Source organism: Mobula birostris, chromosome 3, assembly GCF_030028105.1.
Source record: "Mobula birostris isolate sMobBir1 chromosome 3, sMobBir1.hap1, whole genome shotgun sequence".
NCBI lineage: Eukaryota > Metazoa > Chordata > Chondrichthyes > Myliobatiformes > Myliobatidae > Mobula > Mobula birostris.
Window position 1 is genome coordinate 107,041,574 of NC_092372.1, and position 17,945 is coordinate 107,059,518.

At 43.0% G+C, this 17,945-nt stretch overlaps 1 protein-coding gene and 1 long non-coding RNA gene across 2 annotated transcripts in view; both read right to left on the reverse strand.

The window, feature by feature from the left end:
* The window catches only part of ndst3 (N-deacetylase/N-sulfotransferase (heparan glucosaminyl) 3), a 726,179-nt gene that overhangs the window by 630,438 nt on the left and 77,796 nt on the right, over window positions 1–17,945 (reverse strand). The window lies entirely within an intron of this gene.
* Window positions 7,403–17,945, reverse strand: part of LOC140194679 (uncharacterized) — a 66,773-nt gene continuing 56,230 nt past the window's right edge. Inside the window, exon 3 of the long non-coding RNA XR_011885263.1 lies at window positions 7,403–7,731. This is a non-coding gene — a long non-coding RNA (uncharacterized lncRNA). The remainder of the gene's footprint in view (window positions 7,732–17,945) is intronic.

Genomic DNA, 17,945 nt, shown 5'->3' on the forward strand with positions numbered 1-17,945 from the left:
ATCAGCTCTTCATCTATCAGTTCTTAGTCATGGGATGCCAAAACCTCTTCAACATCATCTTCGTCAATTTCCACAAGCCAAACTCACTTTGTCCTTGCTTCGTTCACCACGATCAAAACACTTAATTATGTCTAGTTTTACGCTAAGTGTAACACCCTTATGAGCTCTTTCAGGCTTTTCTGACACCTTAGAACTCATCTTGCTAACGGCTGCTCAATGCAACATGTTTCAGCAATGCCGTTCCGAATCCGGGGCAGAGCGGCTGCTCAGGGCGCGCGCTGCCTTTTATCGCATGCTGCCTTTCTTCGTAACAGTGAAAACACCTTCTGAAAGCAAAAACAGGGTACTACTGTAGGTCTTTTGTAAGAGTGAGGTTTCGTAAAGCGAACGTTCGAAAAGCAGGGGACACCTGTATCAGTAAAACTTGCTGTGGATAATCTTAAACTTAGAAGTACTAAATTTTAGTATTCAGAATGTATTTAGTAAGTTCCGTATCAGATATTGCAGAACTTAAAAATAAACAATGGTTTAGGAAGCAGCACCTTGGCATGGACAGAAAATTGGCTAGAAACAGAGAGGGACATACTTAGGTCTTGGTCTGGTTTGCATGATGTAACAAGTGGTAGTGCAGGAGGCTCAAGCTACACACAAAATGTTGGAGGAACTCAGCAGGTCAAGCAACATCTATGGAAGAGAGTACAGTCGACATTTCGGGCTGAGACTCCTTGGCAGGGTTTCTCTTGTTAGGTTCAACAGTTTAAGATGCATGAATGAAAAGAGAGATACATTCACTAAGTTTGCTCATGCACAAAGATAGAAAGGAAGGCAAGTCATGAAAGGATAGAAAGAGCTACACATTGAGTCAGCAACAGTCTGGCAATTGGAGTGTTATGTGAGAGAATGCAAAATGGTCATTGCCAGTCCCTTCCCACTTCACACTGTTGATGCAATCTGAAACTCTCACCAGTTCTAATTCAATCCCACAAACTCTTCTTTACCTGGACTGCACAGTTAAGCTCTAACTTGTTATTATCTTGCACTTAATCATTTAACTGCATTACATTCTTTCAGAAGCTTTTACAATTTATTCTGCATTCTCACTGTTTTACCTTATTCTAGCTCAATGCACTGTGTATAAACAGTATGTAAGATAAGTTTTTCTACTGTATCATGATACATGTGACAATAATAAACCTACACTAATATGGTGGCACACAAGTAAGTCGAGCTGCTACCTCACGATGCCAGAGGCCGAGCTTCCATTCTGTCCTCAAGCCCTATCAGTGTTAGGTTTTCATGTTCTCCCTGTGACACCGTTTCCCCTAGGTATGCAGACCCTACCTCATGCCAAAACATGATGGTTGGTAGATTAATTGGCAGGTGTAGGTTGCACCTTGTGTATAGGAAGAAATGCAGAATCCAGGGATGGGGGGGGAGGGGGAGCTAAAGAGAACAAGAGAATTTTTTGTAAATGGGATTAATGTAGGATGGGTGTAAACTGTGAAGTTTTGGATCGGGACTACAGAGCGGCGTGGGAGCTGAATTCTGAAGGAAGGCAGTTTTTTTAAAACTTCTTCGAGTGCAAGAAGGACGAGACTGCGCAGGCGCATGACATAACAGGACAGAGTGGAGAATTTAAAAAGGAAGGTTGCTTCCAACGGCTTTCTTTTGGATTGGGACTACAGAGCGGTGTGGGAACTGAATTCTGAACGAGGCAGTTCTTTGAAAAACTTCTTTGAGTGCAAGAAGGACGAGACTGTGCAGGCGCCTGACGTAACAGGACAACGCAGAGAGTTTAAAAAGGAGACCACCCTATACAGCGGGCAGCAGAGTGAGTGGTAGCAGAGTGTAGGGTTTTGGCTTCAACGGTCTTCGGCGGTAACGGGAAGAGGCGAGAGCGAGGCACCAACTCTTTTTTCTCTCCCTGGTGAATCGGCCCGGACAGACAGGAACTGCAGGTCTCACACAGCTAACGGTTTAAAAAGTTCATCTGTTTGGCGAGGTAAGTGGGTGAGTAGACTTATTTTTCCTGTTTCATTCCTGTAGAATTAGATAGCATGCCTGCAGGGTTAGTGCTTTGTTCAGGGTGTCAGATGTGGGAATCCTGGGAGACCTCCAGCCTCCCTGATGGCCACATCTGCGCCAGGTGCACCGAGATACAGCTCCTCAGAGACCGTGTTAGGGATCTGGAGCTGCAGCTTGATGACCTATAAGGGAAAGTGAAGAGCTGATAGACAGGAGCTATAGGGAGGTAGTCATCCTTAGGCTACAGGGGTCAGAAAACTGGGTCACTGTCAAGAGAGGGAAGGGAAATGCCCGGAGAGTGGAGAGCACACCTGTGGCTGTCCCCCTCAGCAACAAATATCTTGTTCTGGATGCTGTTGAGGGGGATGACCTGACAGGGGACGCCCACGGTGACCAGGTCTCTGGCACTGAGCCTGGTGCTGTTGTGCAGGAGGGAAGGAGGGAGAAGAGGAATGCGGTAGTCAAAGGGGATTCCATAATCAGAGGAACAGACAGGAGATTCTGTGAGCCTGATAGAGATACCCGCATGGTGTGTTGCCTTCCAGGTTCCAGGGTACAGGATGTCTCGGATCGGGTCCAAAGTATTCGGAAAGGGGAGGGTGAGCAGCCAGACAAAGGAGGAGGTGCTGAAGAGAGATTTCCAGGAGTTAAGAAGGAAGCTGAGAAGCAGGACCTCCAGGGTAGTAATCTCGGGATTGCTACCTGTGCCACGTGCTAGTGAGGGCAAGAATAGTAGGATCAGGCAGATGAATGCGTGGCTGAGAGACTGGTGTAGGGGGCAGGGCTTCAGATTCTTGGATAATTGGGATCTCTTCTGGGGGAAGTATGACATGTTCAAAAAGGACAGGTTACACCTGAACCCGAAGGGGACCAATATCCTGGCAGGAAAATTTAATAGAGCTGTTAGGGAGGGTTTAAACTAATTTGGCAGGGGGATGGGAAGCAGAATGATAGAGTGGAGGAAGGGGAAAACAGAAATAAATCTAAGATAGTGAGCAGTAAAGATGTCAGGAAAGACAGGCAGGTGATGGGGCAAATTTGTAGCCATTCGGATGAGTTGCAGTGAAATCAAAGCGAAAAGTACCAAATACTGGTCTTAAGGTGCTATACTTAAATGCACGTAGCATAAGGAATAAACTGGATGATCTTGTCGTACGACTACAGACTGGCAGGTATGATATTGTGGCCATCACTGAGACCTGGCTAAAGGATGCATGTCTCTGGGAGCTGAACATCCAAGGATACACGGTGTATCGGAAGGACAGGAAGGTAGGCAGGGGGGAGGTGTGGCTTTATTGGTAAGAAATGATATAAAATCATTAGAAAGAGGTGATATAGGATCGGTAGGTGCAGAATCTTTATGGGTTGAGCTAAGAAATCGCAGGGGTAAAAGGACCCTGGTGGCAGTTATTTATAGGCCTCCAAACAGCTGCAGTGATGTGGACTACAAATTACAACAGGAAATAGAAAAGGCTTGTCAGAAGAGCAGTGTTATGACAATTGTGGGGGATTTTAACATGCGAGTGGATTGGGAAAATCAGGTCGGTACTACATCTCAAGAGAGGGAATTTGTGGAATGTCTGCGAGATGGCTTTTTAGAACAGCTTGTTGTTGAGCCCACTAGGGGATCGGCTGTACTGGATTCGGTATTGTGTAATGAACCGGAGGTGATTAGAGAGATTGAGGTGAAGGAACCCTTAGGAGGCAGTGATCATAACATGATTGAGTTCACTGTTAAATTTGAAAAAGAGAAGCCAAAATCTGATGTGTCGGTATTTCAGTGGAGTAAAGGAAATTACAGAGGCATGAGAGAGGAACTGGCCAAAGTTGACTGGAAAGGGACACTGGCAGGAAAGACGGCAGAGCAGCAGTGGCTGGAGTTTATGCAAGAAATGAGGAAGGTGCAAGACAGGTATATTCCAAAAAAGAAGAAATTTTTGAATGAGAAAAGGATGCAACCGTGGTTGACTAGAGAAGTCAAAGCCACAGTTAAAACAAAGGAGAGGGCATACAAGGAAGCAAAAATTAGTGGGAAGACAGAGGATTGGGAAGTCTTTAAAACCTTACAAAAGGAAACCAAGAAGGTCATTAAGAGAGAAAAGATTAACTATGAAAGGAAACTAGCAAATAATATCAAAGAGGATACTAAAAGCGTTTCCAAGTATATAAAGAGTAAAAGACAGGTGAGAGTAGATATAGGACCGATAGAAAATGATGCCGGAGAAATTGTAATGGGAGATAAGGAGATGGCAGAGGAACTGAACGAGTATTTTGCATCAGTCTTCACTGAGGAAGGCATCAGCAGTATATCGGACACTCAAGGGTGGCAGGGGAGAGAAGTGTGCGCAGTCACAATTACGACAGGGGAAGTACTCAGGAAGCTGAATAGTCTAAAGGTAGACAAATCTCCTGGGCCAGATAGAATGCACCCTCATGTTCTGAAGGAAGTAGCTGTGGAGATTGCGGAGGCATTAGCGATGATCTTTCAAAAGTCGATAGATTCTGGCATGGTTCCGGAGGACTGGAAGATTGCAAATGTCACTCCGCTATTTAAGAAGGGGGCAAGGAAGCAAAAAGGAAATTATAGACCTGTTAGTTTGACATCGGTGGTTGGGAAGACGTTGGAGTCGATTGTCAAGGATGAGGTTACAGAGTACCTGGAGGCATATAAGATAGGCAGAAATCAGCATGGATTCCTTAAAGGAAAATCCTGCCTGACAAACCCATTACAATTTTTTGAGGAAATTACCAGTAGGCTAGACAAGGGAGATGCAGTGGATGTTGTATATTTGGATTTTCAGAAGGTCTTTGACAAGGTGCCACACATGAGTTTACTTAACAAGATAAGAGCCCATGGAATTACAGGAAAGTTATATACGTGGATAAAGCGTTGGCTGATTGGCAGGAAACAGAGAGTGGGAATAAAGGGATCCTATTCTGGTTGGCTGTCGGTTACCTGGTCTTCCAAAGGGGTCCGTGTTGGGGCCACTTTTTACATTGTACATCAACGATTTGGATTATGGAATAGATGGCTTTTTGGCTAAGTTTGCTGACGATACGAAGATAGGTGGAGGGGCCGATAGTGCTGAGGAAACGGAGAGTCTGCAGAGAGACTTGGATAGATTGGAAGAATGTGCAAAGAAGTGGCAAATGAAATACAATGCTGGTTATGCACTTTGGCAGAAAAAATAAATGGGCAGATTATTATTTAAATGGGGAAAGAATTCAAAGTTCTGAGATGCAACGTGACTTGGGGGTCCTCATACAGGATACCCTTAAGGTTAACCTCCAGGTTGAGTCGGTGGTAAAGAAGGCGAATGCAATGTTGGCATTCATTTCTAGAGGAATAGATTATAGGAGCAGGGATGGGATGTTCAGGCTCTATAAGGCGCTGGTGAGACCTCATTTGGAGTACTGTGGGCAGTTTTGGTCTCCTTATTTAAGAAAGGATGTGCTGACGTTGGAGAGGGTACAGAGAAGATTCACTAGAATGATTCCAGGAATGAGAGGGTTAACATATGAGGAACGTTTGTCCGCTCTTGGACTGTATTCCTTGGAGTTTAGAAGAATGAGGGGAGACCTCATAGAAACATTTCGAATGTTGGAAGGCATGGACAGTGTGGATGTGGCAAAGTTGTTTCCCATGATGGGGGAGTCTAGTAAGAGAGGGCATGACTTAAGGATTGAAGGGTGCCCATTCAGAACAGAAATGCGAAGAAATTTTTTTAGTCAGAGGGTGGAGAATCTGTGGAATTTGTTGCCACGGGCAGCAGTGGAGGCCAAGTCATTGGGTGTATTTAAGGCAGAGATTGATAGGTATCTGAGTAGCCAGGGCATCAAAGGTTATGGTGAGAAGGCAGTGGAGTGGGACTAAATGGGAGAATGGATCAGCTCATGATAAAATGGTGGAGCAGACTCGATGGCCGAATAGCCGACTTCTGCTCCTTTGTCTTATGGTCTATGGTCTTATGGTTGGTGCAGGCTCAATGGGCTGAAGAGACTGTTTCCTTGCTAAGTCTCCACTGTCACCCTTTACACCTCGAGGAGGCCACTTCTGTTTCTTTCTTGAAAAGAGACCCACAGTAACCTCTGACACACTCATTCCTACATTGAAAAGCATCTTTTTCACATCTTCTCACTTTCAGCTGATGAAAGGAGTGACCACAGGAACTTGCATGGGTCCAAGTTATGCCAGTTTTTTGTGGGATACATGGAACAGCGTTTGTTCAGTCATGCCTGGGCCCTCTATCAACACTGATGGCACGGTAGTGTAGCAGATTTCACTTCTGCCCTTTCCACCGTCCAAGGACCCAAACAGTATTTCAAAATGAAGCAATTATTCACTTGCACTTCTTCCAAGCTAGTGTAGTGATCTGGACAGAGCAAATGCAGATTGTACAGAAAATCTTCAGGCCACAGGGTAGCCTGCTGCTTTAATTCTCCAATCTACTATTGGCTTCCTGTACTATTACAATGAGGCCCAATGCAAACTTAGGAACAGTGCCTCATTCCAGCTTGGGCACATTGCAGCCTTGTGGACTCAATAACTAATTCTGAAATTTCTGGTAAATTGATTTCTGGCTCTAATAGTTGTTCATTTGTGATACTGGCAAAGGTAATCTGTTTTCCATCCCCATCCACCACTCTTTCCACCCCCCACCGCTGAATTTGAACCCTTTCTTTTTGAAAAAAGGCAATGGAAAAAGATCTTGGGGCCCTGCCCATCCACACTGAAAGAAGTGCCTTCCAGAACTAGTCTCATTTGCCTGCAGTTGCCCCATATTCATCTAAGCTTTTCCTATCCATATCCAAGGGTATATGCAATGCTGTACTTGTTCTCATGCTTACTACATTCTGTGCTCAATTATCCTATATATACACTACTCTGGAAAATATGGCCTTCAAATCCCTTCTAAATCTCGCAGCTCTCACATTAAACCTATGCACTTTAGATTTAGACTCCCCTACCCTGAGAAAAAGACTGCGCCCCTCATAATTTTATAAACCTCTATAAGGACAGCCCCCAGCTCCCTACACTCCAGGGAAAACAAACCAACCTTTCGAGTCTCTCCTTGTGGTTTGTTATGTTGGGTCTGCGCATATCATTTAAATAAAAGCTCACATTGGGAGATGACTTTAACTGGTGTATTCACATTGCAGTGAGAGAGCAAAGCATATGTGCAGACAACAGATCAATACATAGCGTTAAGGGGGTGGTCATTGCTCTAAAAAAAATAGATCCATACACTACACTTCCTCCCCCTTTAGATTAATGCAACATCAACTGTACATGTACAAAGCATTCAATTTCCCTTTCATAAACCTTTATTCCAAATAAATATGCTTTCACAATAACAGCCCACAACTAGCTTCACAGTTCTAAAGATTCAATCTTTTGGGAGGCACTCTATTTCTTTCAGGGTAGTGCCTCTGGGCCTGTAGAGTGGCATCAGGTTTGGTAGGTGCTTTCTCTAAGACAATGTTCCGGGTTCCCTGTGTCATGTTGCTCTCAGCGACATCATCACTGAGAGGCAAGTCCAGTGATTGTAAGCTGTCCATCGTGTTGGATGCAGTCGACTCAGGTTGTTCTACGGTTGAGCATCCAGTATCTGGTCCACATGACATCTCCATATCTGATCTCCAACATCCACTGTGTACCTCAGTCGTTCAGTTCTTGTAGCTATCCTACCAGGGGTCCACGTCTTTCTGGTAACACGGGAAGACAAAGATTTTGCTTACTGAATACCTTTAGGTATATCTTATGCATTTTGGGCTACTGATCATGAAAATCATCATGAAATTTCCTTATCACGCACCATTTTTTGAAATCACTTATGTTTATTATTTCAATTCATAATTCAAGTCAATTAAAATGTTGCCTACAATGTAAGCTGTAAAGTTTCCTATCTTGTCCAGGCATGCTTGGGCATGCTTGGGCATGCTTAGGCGGCGTGGCTGCTGCATGGCAGGACAGGTTTTAGTAATAATTATTGGGTTTAGGACTGTCAGGATGGAATTTCCTATCACCAGGCAAAAAAATTTCTATGAAGGATTTTGATATTTGAGACAGGTACTTCCCAGAATAACTGATGCCAAGATTAAGGAAAGTATTTTTGTTGGTCCACAAATCACACAGGTCATCAATGACAGGCAATTTGAAAAATTTCTAGTTGGACCGGAGAAAATCACATGGAAGGCATTCAAGGAAGTTGTTGAGATTTTTCTCGGCATCTACAGAGCACCAAACTACATGCAGCTGGTTGAAAGCATGCTTCAAGCATCTAAAACCATGAAATGCAACATGTCACTAAAGATTAATTTTCTGCATTCCCATTTAGACTTCTGCCCTGCAAATCTTGGTGCTGTTAGTGATGGGCGTGGTGAAAGGTTTCACCAGGAATTGTGGTCATGGAAAAAAGATACCAGGGCAACTGGAATCCATCAATGCTGGCGAATTATTGTTGGACATTTAAGCGAGAAGCCTCAGACACGGAGTACAAATGAAAATCATTAACAAAATATTTTTAACTTAGTTGAACTATTGAAAAGCATCAGCACCATTATGCAATTAAACACATTATATTCAATAAAAGTTAATTTGTTGTTTCTCCAAATTCTTATATGATACAAATACAGGTTTCCCCCGCCATCCTAAGGTACAGCGTTCCTATGAAACGGTTCGTAAGCCGAAATGTCGTAAAGCAAAGAAGCAATTGCCATTTATTATGGGAAAATTTTGTGAGCATTCACAGACCCAAAAATAACCTACCAAATCATGCCAAGTAACACATAAAACCTAAAATAACAGTAACATATAGTAAAAGCAGGAATGATATGATAAAAACACAGCCTACATAAAGTAGAAATACTTTTCCACAATCATTACTGAACCGTTCTCCGTAGCAAAAATCTCACACAAGCGCCGTCGGCAGAAAATCTCACGCAAGCGCTGTTGGCAAGAACACTCTCTCCAGTAACCTTTAAGCTATGAAGCTGCCAAATCATACCAAATAACACCTAAAAATACACAGCCTATATAAAGTAGGAATAATGTATGTACAGTGTAGTATCACTTACCGGAATCGGGACAGCGTTGAGCAGACTGATGATGGTGTGTTAGGCTGAGTCGTCGCAGGTTCGCTGGTGCAGTGGTCCCCACCCTCCGATAACGATCCGTGAAGCATGCAGGGGTCCAGCGGTAGCTGGGAGGTACACAGTACATCTTTAAGAAAAAAGCCGAAATAAACGTGCTAATTAATTAGATGCCACCCGTAATTGTCGGCCCAGATCAGTGCCGATTTCTGATTGCGTCGTCTCTGATCTGGGCCGACAATTATGTGTCGGCGGCACCTAATTAATTAGCACGCTTAATTGGGCTTTTTCTTAAAGATGTGCTGTGTGCCTCCCGGCTACCTTTGAATTCTCTGCGAATCGGTATCTGTCCGTGGCCTGGGGGTTGGGGTGGTGGGACACTGGGGTGTCATCTCGTCATCTGTTTCCATTAGAGCAGGCAGCTCACCTTCTTCTATCTCTGCCCGCTTCGATGTCGAAGGTCGAGGTTCATCATCTGCTGTGGCTGATGTGGAAGGCTTGCTTGACTGCTGAGCCTTGCGCATTTTTCTATCATACAGTTCTTTAATAAGGACTCAAACCATCCTGCAAATATCTCCTAAACCGACGTACCCTTTCAAAATTAAAGTTGTACTTTATCATTAGTCATTTGGTTTCGATTGTTATCATTTTTTCTTCCAATTGCATCAGCTCTTCATCTGTCAGTTCTTGGCGATGGGATGTCAAAACCCCTTCAACATCATAAACACAAAATAATCTGCAGATGCTGTTGTCAAAGTTCTTCCTTCAGTCCTGACGAAGGGTTTCGGCCCGAAACATTGACTTATCTTTTCAACCGATGCTGACTGACCTGCTGAGTTCCTCCAGTGCATTGTGAGTGTTCTCTTCAACATCATGTTCGTCAGCTTCCACAAGCCAAACTCACATTGTCCTTACTTCGTTCACCACAATCAAAACTCTTAATGATGTCTAGTTTTACCGTAAGTGTAACACCCTTACGAGCTCTTTCAGGCTTTTCTGATACTATAGAATTCGTCTTGCAAACCGCTACTCACAGGCACGTGTTAAAGCAATGCTGCTCCAAATACGGGGGAGAGCGGCTGCTCGGGGCGTGCTGCCTTTTATCGCGCGCTGAATTTCTTTTTCGTAACAGTGAAAACACCTTCTGAAAGTGGAAACAGGGTACTCATATAGGTCTTTCATAAAAGTGAAGTTTCGTAAAGCGAACGTTCGAAAAGTGGGGGACACCTGTAGTCTGAAATTATATTTGTGTTCATCTTCAAGCAGCCTATCATACACAAAAAAGAAATTCTGAGGAAGCAACACTTTTGAAAAAATTTGTTGTCCAGTGTAATTATTCACTAGGGCTTCCTGTCCAATCTCGAAACCCCTTGCTGCTTCACTGGCTAAACTAGCTGAACTGTTTATTCTGCACTTCCCTCTGTAGATCTGGTTTCAGGATGTCTATGCGAGAACTCAGATTCCTGTTCATGAACAGCTTCACAGGTGTTTGATTTGACATCGCATGAACAGAGTTCCGATATGCAAAAAGTAAGAGTCCACCTTATGCTGTAGAGAAATGTCCTCCTTGTTCATTACTTTAATGGACTTCTTGAAGGTTTAGATAAATGTTTTAAGGAGCTGACTTGAAATGTCTGTTCACAAATAAGAGAAAATCTGCCGATGCTGGAAATTCTAGCAACACACATAAAATACTGGAAGAACTCAGCAGGCTAGGCAGCGTTTATGGAAAAGAGTACAGTTGACTTTTCTATGGAAAACAGTAAATGTCCACTTTATTCTTTTCCATAGATGTCACCTGGCCTGCTGAGTTTCTCCAGCATTTTGAGTGTGTTGAAATGTCTTATGCCATTTTTTGCATGAACAGTCCGAATTCTTCTGATGTGTATTGTGGTCTGTTGTCACTCACAATTTGTTCTGGTCAGCCATTTCCGGCAAAGATAGTGCTCAGAGCAGAGACAGTCTTATAGTCTTATGCTAAGATGGTTGACTTCATTGTTATACTCTCCGGACATTGACCATTGTAATATCGTTGGACACTGCAGCAAAAGGTGCAACAGTACTACAGAAAAGGAGGTTAGAATGTGAAATACACAAAATGTCCCTGACTGTGGTGCAAAAAGCTGAAAAAGTCATCGATGTGTCAAATCCTCTGTGGTAAACTATTAACTTATTGCAATTAAGTTTAAAAAAAGCAGAAATACTCAGCAGGTCTGGCAGCACTGGTGAAGAAAGAAACCAAGTTAACGTTTCAGGACAATGAGCTTCCAGCATCTTCATTCTTTGATTTGTGAAGTTAAATTGGCATTCAACACAACAAAATATTAATGCTATAAAGTGGTCTAACATAATGTATGAACTTTAAAATGGATTTTTGTGAAACAGCAGCTATCCATTCTCTTTTTGTGCTCTTCATATTTGATGCAAATCCTGTGAATTAGGCAGAAATTAAGAAAACAAAACTGATGATTTTCCTCATTACACAATTAGTTTTGACCAATATTCTCCCTCTTCTCTTCCCCCTGCCTCAATTCTTCAGATGGTGTCACGACAGCAGGACACAGTTCTTTGTCCTATATTCATTCTTTGTATTTTACTCCTACTGTCTCAGGTTCATTCAAGTTCCAGTTCAAGTGAACTGCTGTCTAATGAACTTGACATTCAATCTTGTCCATATTAGCTGGTCTGAATACCTGTTTCAAAACAACATCAAAACATTAACCATATCACCAGTAAGCACCCCATACCCCCACACTACACAACTAGTAAGCCTGCAAATCAATTTCAGGACCATACATTTCCATAGAAAACTCATTATATATATTCACACAAAGGTGAACATTCCTCATAAAAAATCACTATTCCTCAATAATTGAAATATCTTCATAGTCTCAAGTACAACTGTATTTAAGTCAGGGGTCTCCTACCTTTTTTGCACCACGCACCGGTTTAATATTGACAATATTCTTGCGGACCGGCTGACGGTGGGGGGCAGGTGTTCAAGTTCAACAGTGCGTGACAGGGAATGAGGAAAGATGCAGCTGACTCATATCGTTTCATATCGCCAAATCATATCGTTTCTTCGCGGCACGGTAGCACATGCTTTGCAGCCTGGTGGTTGGGGACCACTGATTTAAGTGATGTATCCAGACATTTTAATGAATTACACAAGCAATTGAATCAATTTATGGGATCCTTTGATTCCGTAACATTTTTATGTTCATCTCATTCACTGTTCTACAGTGAAATAGCCAATTCAAGGTAGATTGTATCCAAGCTCAAATTCATACAGACTGCATTGTCCCAGCAAGTTACTTTGATATCTACCATGAAGAATTACTCCTGCTACTCAGAGCAAAATATTACTCCAAAGTTGCAGCACAGAAAAGTATGCTGTCTTTTGTCCCTGAGTTTTTCCAAACACAGTAACCCTGAACTCATCACTACTCAATACACAGCATTAAGGACAAGTCACTGTTCCGCTTCAAGGTACTGTACACAATTGTGCTGGCTGACTGGTGTAATTTGCACATCACAATGTAGTGTCCAAGTACTCTCGGAGTAACGTTATAGCAATGTAGACACACGCACACTTCAACCATGACTTTAACTGGTGTTATTTCTTTGTCTCCAAGCATGTTGCAGAAATCACTACGTGTCAACCAGTAAGCTGAACGCAGCTTGGGATTTCCTGAGCTTGTGAAGGGCTCTATATAAATCCAAGCCTTTCTCCCTTTTCTAAAAAAAATCTGTTAACTTAATTTTACAGTCATCTCCAATGCTGATGAAAAAAAGTCTTTATGCTGTGATGTATTTTGTGTGCCAAGGATTTTTCTGTGCTTTTCGCCATTCAATTATAAAGTGCACTTTCTCCATTTTTGCAAGGTTTCCTGTAACCCCACCCAGTCCACAGAATATCATCCTTCAAGTTCAGTCTGGCTGATGCATTTTAACCCCTACAACTATACAGCAATAAACATTGTACTGGATGAAGTCCGCGGCTAGTGCAACATCTTGCAACATCTTTTTGTGGGGGGGAGGGGGAGAGAAGAATTGTTGATGCTTTGGCTCCAATCCCTGCATCAGGAATTCCCCAGATTAATACAGTTGTTCCAGATTCTGTCATTTCTTGTGTAGATTCTAACAGATGTACAACCAAATTTCTGGCATTTTTCTCCTCTCCGCTCTGAGTCCTTGTTTTTGCCAATTTAATTTTTCAAAAGAACATGTGCCATGCCCTTTCCCAACAGCATTCCCTTTCCTACTTAACACTGTCCCTAAGGAGCTACAGCTCAATGCAGTTTGTGCATATGTAGCTATCAGGGCATCTGGAGGTTTCTCCGGAGTTCTTACATCTCACACAAAGAATATACCACTAACTCTAGACCCTGTAGCTATGTAATAACAGACAAAGAAAGAGGAAGAGGAAAAAAAGAACAACTTACTTACAGCCTCCACCTGCGCTTGCTTTTGCAAATTTCCCCCCTGTGGACTGGTCAAAGAATGCCGCCTTGCTTGCAGCATTGAAAAGATGAGGTTGCCGTGGCCTGGCCTGGGATGTACAGTGTGATGTGGAAAGACTATTCCAAACCCCTTAAGGTGACACTGGCATGATATATATTTGTGCATTGTGGACCAGAAGGCATTAAGTACATTGGGAACTGGGAGGAAGGGACTAAGGGAGCTTAAAAGGGATTCCCTCTTGATGGTATATCTAATACACATCACTTGGAATGCTTACAGAAGGTGTTACCAGAGAAAAAGAAAGGTGAGAAAACCACAGGGTGGTCTGCTTTTGTTCAAAGGAAAGACAAAATACTAAACTGTAAGATGAATCCCGTTTGAAAAAATAGAGAAAATGAACAAAAGCTAGAAATAGAAAAGGTACAAAAGGGGAAAAATAAACAACTTAAACAAATGATACCAGAGTCTGAAAACAAGCTACTTAAACAAATGATACCAGAGTCTGAAGACAAACTAAGCGACTATACTCCTCTATATCTCCAATTACCAATACCACAGAGCCTACGCCAGGAGCTGCCTCCTAGTTATCCAGGACCATCAGTGCCAGCACTGTCTGAGATTCTGACTACCACTTTGAAAAGTAGAGAACAATGGCGTGCAGTAAGGTGTACTGGTTCACTCGCTGAAGGTCCAGTGGCAGAACATACTAGATCTCTTGACCCTAGTGCAGGTCTGTACCCTCTGCAAACATTTCCAGGACCGGACAAGCACCCAGTGAAGTTTACAAGCCATGGTCTAGCTCTGAATTATAGGCTTTAGTAGAGTTGACTCCTGATCCTAAGGAGGATATTGAAAGATTTATCAATAAGATGGAAATCCTCCATATATGACAATAATCCAAATGATAATATATATGTAGTAACAGATGTCTGTTTGAGGACAGTTAAGTGAAACAAGTTACAGAGCATATTGAATGGCTAAGACAGGCCCAAGATGTTGTTCTAAGTGCACTATGGGCTCGTCTACTAGAAGCACTGAGGAAATGTTTCCGTTGCACCGTAGAGTCTATGAACACACTATCGAAGAGAATAGATGAAAATGTTGATGAACATATAGAATGTGTGCATGATGTATTTCATAAATACTCTGGATTATCCTCCGAAGCGGGGACGCCTACCTTGGTAAATATTATTGTGGCAGGTTAAAAGAAATGTTCACTGCAACTTGTGTGGGATGGGAGGGGGAAGAGTTAAAGAAAGTAGTAAACAGTTTGCAACATTGCCAGAAGCAGATACAATATCAAAAATGAGAACTATTAAAGGAAATGAGGATAAAATACTTGTATCCGCACTAAGGGCTACCTTGTAGGGTTAGGGCAGTGGATGTGGCAGAGGGATGGAAAGGAGACGCCTGCAGCGACTGGTATTGTCTTTTGTTTGCGGGTAGGCTGGCTACTGAGCTCGAAGATGTCCTTGGCAACAAGGCAACTTTGAAAACAGTCAGCTCCCACCTCCACCACCACCTGCACAGCAGACAACTGTTAATTGTAAATAACCCATTTGAACAACATCCCCAGCCTCCACAATAGGGGTACCAAGCCCAAACCCTGGTTCTTGTAAAGAATTCTGAGCCTGTTATTCCTTTGACTGTAGATTAACAACAATTAGTCTTTTTGATTGATATTGGAGCCATTTGTTCTACAATCCATGCCTCTGATTGGCTACAAGTATATCTAAGTGATGAATCAGTAAATGTTGTGTGACTCATGGGATAGCTAGTTTCTCTATCCCTTTCAGCAAGGTCACGCATCAGTTTTTTAGACATGAAGAGGAAGATCAGTTTCTAATAGCACGAGAATCACCAGGATCTTCTTTGTAAGTATATTCGTATGCTCCCCAGAAGGGTTACAACTCGAGGTGTCTGAGACAGTCTATCTAATGGTTTGTGCTTTATTGGACGAATACTCTCAAAATGACCAGAACTCTGCTGGTGGAATTTCACTGATGAATCTTTGTCTGCTGAAACATTAACCACAGTTAAGCACTGTTAGAACTTCCAGCGGCCCGCCAGTGCTGGAGAAATATCCATACGTGACACCTGAGTGGTATATGACTGTTCACAATATTCCGCAGATAATCCGCACCATACTTGAAATATTTGCTCCAAGATCATAACACTAAGTCATTCCCTCATTACTTTTGCCCTGTGTTGCTGTTGTACTAAAGCTCTCAGCTGATGCTGAACCATTTCTTTTTAAAATATCGTCCACTGCGAGCTGCACGTTATTCTCACGGGATTCGGAACCCATGGTTAATCGTCTCCGGCATACACCACCAGAGATTAACTATGCCCAATCGGAGGGAATTCTTCCAGTTCAGGGGGAGGAGAAGATGGCAGCACGACGCAGAGCGCACGGCCTCTCCGGTGAATGATATCTGTATTTGTCAAGTAGGATGCCGTGCACAATCCTGATTTGATGCAGACAGACGTGAGAAGCACGGAGGAACATCTGGAGAAACTTCTGAAATGCCCGCTTTGCTGCCGTTGCTACTGTGCGATTAAGAATCTCTGGAGGGGAAGGCCCCAAATCCTCAGCTTTGCCTAGTGCTTGGCGGCCGGGACCGGGGTCAAAGCACTCGGCAGAGATGGCGCTTGGTGTCGGAGGCTCGAAGTTTTCAGACGGACTCAAGAGGAGGCTGTGGTCTGGTGCTTCCAGGGTGCTGCATCGGCAAGTTTGCGGCCCTGGAGGTTCATGGCAAGGAGAGTTTTCTTCCTTCTACCATCTGCGTGAGATAATGGGACTTTCGAGACTTTGAGACTTCTTTTTAAACCATGCCCATAGTCTGTTCTTTATCAAGTTACAGTATTGCTTTGCACTGTTGTAACTATATGTTATAATTATGTGGTTTTTGTCAGTTTTTTTAGTCCTGGTCTGTCTTGTGTTTCTGTGATATCATTCTGGAGGAACATTGTACTATTTCTTAATGCATGCATTACTAAATGACAATAAACGAGGATTGAGTGTCCTCATAATTTAGTCTAATCTAATCTAAGTAGTTCCCCAGGCAACGTTTTTTAATTATGTACAATAACCCTATTCCGCTTGTTTAAACATCAAATCCTACATCTCTTCCAGATAAGGGATGATGAAACAACAAAACACTTGCTCAAGTACCAGGGACACGGTGGACAAAAGGAAGTAATGATGTGAGCCAAATACTGTCCGCAGAACCTTTTAAAGTATGTTTGGATTTGGCAAAACACCTCTCATGCAACCTTTGGTATCCCAAGAACCCAGAGGTGGAGAAAGGCATTAAGCATTCTTGCAAAGAGGGACTGTAATTCCATTAATGAGCCCATGTAATATGCCTATACTGCCAGTGAGGAAGAAGGGAAAGGAATCTGGTGTCTTGTCCAAGATCAGAGGGCTCTTAATGAATCTAGATAACAACCTTTCCCATAGTTCCAAACCTAGCTACCATTCTCAGCTGTATTCCCGCAAACACTAAATACTACACAGTTGTTGACATGTGGAGCATTTTTTGTTGGAAGATGTGGATCCCAGTTCACCCAGATTCCTAATACTTGTTTGCTTACACCTACCAAGGCAAACAATATACCTAGACCCATCTCCCAAGGTATAAACTGAGAACCCAACAGTCTTTTCTCAAACTCACCAGGACTTGCAGATGTAATTTTCCCATCTGAATCTACGCTGCTACGATACGTAAATGATCTGCTTTTACGTTCCCTGGATCACGAAGCTCTGAACAGTACTCTATAGTCCTTTTGCGCTCCCTGGCTGACAAAGGCAACAAGGTGTCAAGAGAAAAAAATGCAGCTTTGTCAGTTCAAAGTGCATTTTTTTGGGCCATGTCCTGAGTGGAACCTGCTGCCTACATACTGACAACAGGGTGAGGGTCAGTTAGTCTAAACCAGCCCTCAAGATCTTGTCTAATTCTTTGGTAAGGCCAGGTATTGCCAACAGTGGATTCTTAACTATGCCAAAGTCAGAACATTGCTTCACTGTCAGTTCCAGAACAATTGAAGTGGTCAACTGAAGCCAACACGTCCTTTTACTCAACCTGTCATCCAGTAGACTATTACAGTACTCACCTGGACTCTATAGGTCAAGGTTATCCTAGTTGCCTGAAAGCTGTGGCTACAGCCTACCATGCAATAAATTTGTCTCAAAATTTGATCTTGGGCTGCCAGTTCTGCTCCATGTGCCCCATGCTGTCTCCACGCTACCTAACTGTTCAGCCACTTAGTATCTAACAGCTGCCTGAGTGGCTCATTTCTACACTGTTTTGCTGTCTGACCCTCCTATTACTATCGCACGCTGTTGAACCCTGCTGTCTGAA